The sequence below is a fragment of the Ochotona princeps genome, chromosome 25 (genome assembly GCF_030435755.1).
Source record: "Ochotona princeps isolate mOchPri1 chromosome 25, mOchPri1.hap1, whole genome shotgun sequence".
Lineage (NCBI taxonomy): Eukaryota > Metazoa > Chordata > Mammalia > Lagomorpha > Ochotonidae > Ochotona > Ochotona princeps.
In genome coordinates, this window is record NC_080856.1 from 25,727,909 (window position 1) to 25,731,397 (window position 3,489).

Here is a 3,489-nt window from a genome sequence, read left to right on the forward strand (position 1 = left end):
CCCAAGTGGCCAGTGCTGCGCCAATCCAAAGCCAGGAGCCAGGAACTTCTTCCAGCTATCCCATGCAGGTGCAGGGTCCCAAAACTTTGGGCCATCCTCGACTGCTTTCCCAGGCCACAAGCAGGGAGCTGGATGGGAAGCAGGGCTGCCAGGATTAGAACTGATGCCCATAAGGAACCCCAGGCGTGCAAGGCAAAGATCTACCTTCTTTTTCCCCACGCCTGATCTCTTTCATATAAACAAAAAAATACTAATTTCTAAAACTCCATTTGTTTACTTTTTAAAAAAAAAAAAGCAAAGTAAGAGAGAGGAGGAAAAGAAAGGTCTTCCGCTGCTGCTTCACTACCCAGATGGCTGCCACAGCTGGGCCAAGCTGAGCCAGGAGCTGCAGCTGAATAAAAGCACCCAGTGGGTGCCTGCTGCAGTCCAGCTCTAGCCGAGTTCAGAATTCGCGAAGGGCGCGTGGATTAGGCATAACGAGGAAAGAAACGGACCACTACAATTTCAGCATCATAATGGACAAGAAAGCTGTCCCCTTTATTTATACAGAAAACCCGCACAAGCTCTGGCAAACTTTTGACGTCATGGGCAAGTGGCTGTATCCAAGAATAATTCTGCCATTTGTTTCACCTTAAAACTCAGTAGAAGTTCCTATTACAATTCTTATTCTACAACTCAATCTTGTATCACAGAGAAAAGGAGAACCTGAAGATCAAGGAAAGAATGAAGCCCTAAACACAGATCCTTTGATTAACACAAGATCGGACGGGGACAGCCGAGACAGCATGAATGATAAAAAGCCTTTTTTGCAAGACGTTATTATTGACATTAACCTCCAAGCTCACATTGATAATAAAATGTAGCAGCAAACAATGCCTGAATGGATTACAGGGTGGTCGGGTGTCCATGCAAAGGAAGGTGGAGCTGCATTCAAGTGGCTGTAGAGACATCTTCTGGGCCCTGCCCTGCAGCGGGAAATTCTTGCAGACCTGCCTGCAATGGAACAACACTCTTCACACCTTCATGTCCCCTCATCCACTGCACGGAACCCAGCAGGTGCTGGCACCCAAACACTAGGCAGTATTCCATTGTTTTTCCAGGTGCAAGCGGACCCGTCCAGAGGGCCCCTTTTAGTGCCTGGTAAGCTCTCAGGCCATGATAGGCCTATTCCTACAGAGGGAGGAGGAGAGACAGAAATGGTCACAATGGTTGGAGCTGAACTTGGTTAAAGCCAGGATTCTGGATTCTTCAGGATTCTCAAGTAGGTGCAGGGGCCCAAGCATTTGGCCCATCCACCACTGCTTTCATAGGGCATCAGCAGAGAGCTGTATCAGAAATGGAGCAGCCAGGACAGGAACCAGCACACATGTGGAATATAAGCACTGCAAGCGGACGCTTAACCTACTATGCCACAGCACCCTCGCCCCTAAATAACACTTTATCTGAAATCTCTCAAGAGACTCAGTGTTAGTTATTTAAAAAGATTGACAGAGTTCTAGTTCATACGATATTACGATATTATTACGTGCAGTTAATTCCCACAACCTGGTTCTTTACCGTGAGCTGAAACACACCAGACGCAACGAGGTATCTTAGGAGGTTTATTCCAACGGAGCAGGAACAGCAAGAAAGAGGGGGAGAGAGGAAAGGGAGGTAAGAGAGGGATAAGAACAGGGTAAGAGCAGGATAAGAGCGGGGTAAGAGAGCGAGCCGCACCTGGGGGGCCTTTTTGTCTTCCAGGTGTAGGGGGTGGGGATTGGGAGGGATTGAGGCCAGGCCCCCAGGGGATTGGTGCCTGCAGGTGAATGCCTAGGAATGATTGGCGAGTGGGCGGGGTTGGGGAGGGGGCTGGAAGATTGGGAGGTGGGATTCAGGTGGAATGCCAGGTTACATCCTATTGGTGGATGGCTGGACCGGCGCGAACTTCATGAGCTGTGAGGAAGAAGGAATAGCGACGGGTCCAGGGAAGGATATTGGAATAACTCCTTACACTCAGAACCACCTAGCTGTGCCATTTCCAGATTTATGAATCTCCAAACTTACCTGATGCAATAAATATTCATTGGTTTAAGCTGGTAACTTGAGGGGGGTGGTCATTTGGCATTCAGTCATATTAAAATCACCCTTGAGTGGTTCTGCTATTAGCGCCAACATGGCTCTCCAGGGCTCAGCCATCTCTGGACCGTGTTAAGACATGTGAAAAAGATGATGACTTGAAAAAGGAAAAATCTGAAGAATCCAGCAATTTTAGGAGATCTGGGTCAGCCTGGACTAGAGGGATGTTAAAGTCAGGATCGGAATATACCGTTCTCTGCTGGCCTTGCACTAACCCAAATCTGGCCCATTTTTGGCCTGCACTTCTTAAGAACTGCTGTGGAAGACGCAGAGAGGGTGGCACTCTGAGCTGAGGAGGGAGTGGCCGGAAAAGCTGGCCCTCTGCTCCAGGCCCTCCCACAGACAGGGTGGCTCTCAGCGCTTTAGTCCAGGATGTGCAGCCCAGGGCGGGCTGCTTTCCATGGTCCCTTGGCTACAGGACAGCAGGGTCGTGGACAGTGAGACTCCATCCACCAGAGAAGCTTTCCTGAGCCTTGGGGAATCAGCTTGTCAGAAATCCCAAGCTTCTGCTATCCCATGCTTCCTCTCCGTGGATAATACACCTGTTCAGAGGGGGCCAGCGCAATGGCTCAATTAGCTAATCCTTCACCTGCAAGCATCCCTGCCCTCACGTGGGAGACCCTGAGGGGACCTTGGCTCCTGACTTCAGACAGGCTCAACCATGGCATTTGCAGCCATTTGGGGAGTGAACCAGCAGATGGAAGGTCATTCTCTTTGTCTTTTCTCTCTGTAAATCTGGTTTTCCAATAATAAAAGAAAAAGTTTGCTTCGTATACCTTGGTGTATGTGTGTGTGTGTGTGTGTGTGTGTGTGTGTGTGTGAGTTCTGTCTCACTGGACTCAAACAGTAACATTGCAACCCAGGATGGACAAGTAACCAGTGCAGAGTGAAACAAAAATCAAAATAAACTTTTAAAGTTCAAGTGCCTTAAGCAGACATGGAATTTGAAAGGTGTCTGAGAGAGGTCACCTTGGTCTCACGCTGCGGGTGATTGGCAGGTGATATCAGCTAAAACTCAGCCTGGAAGTGTGATGCCCTGTCCCTCCAGGCCCCATCCGCCTGCACACAAAGCCACATGCAAACTTTGTTGTGTCAAAAGGAGCCTCGCTGACCCTCTAAGTTGGTGTCAAGAAATGAAAGTCTCATTTTGGAAAAAAAAAAAAAAAAAAAAAAAAAAAAAAAAAAGCTATAGCTGTGGCTTCAAGAGGTCCCTGTGCAGTTGGCAAGCCCAGCAGCTGCTGAGTCACAGGCCCTTGGGAGTGTGAGTCTGTAAATATAAATTACAGGATTCTATTCACAACAGGGGGTATAGCTCAGGGGTAGAGCATTTGACTGCAGATCAAGAGGTCCCTGGTTCAAATCCAGGTGCCCCCT

At 48.7% G+C, this 3,489-nt stretch overlaps 1 non-coding gene across 1 annotated transcript; it reads left to right on the forward strand.

Moving 5' to 3' along the window:
• Nucleotides 1-3,417: 3,417 nt before the first annotated feature.
• On the forward strand, nt 3,418-3,489 carry TRNAC-GCA (transfer RNA cysteine (anticodon GCA)). Its single transcript has one exon. It is a non-coding gene; the product is annotated as a tRNA-Cys (tRNA).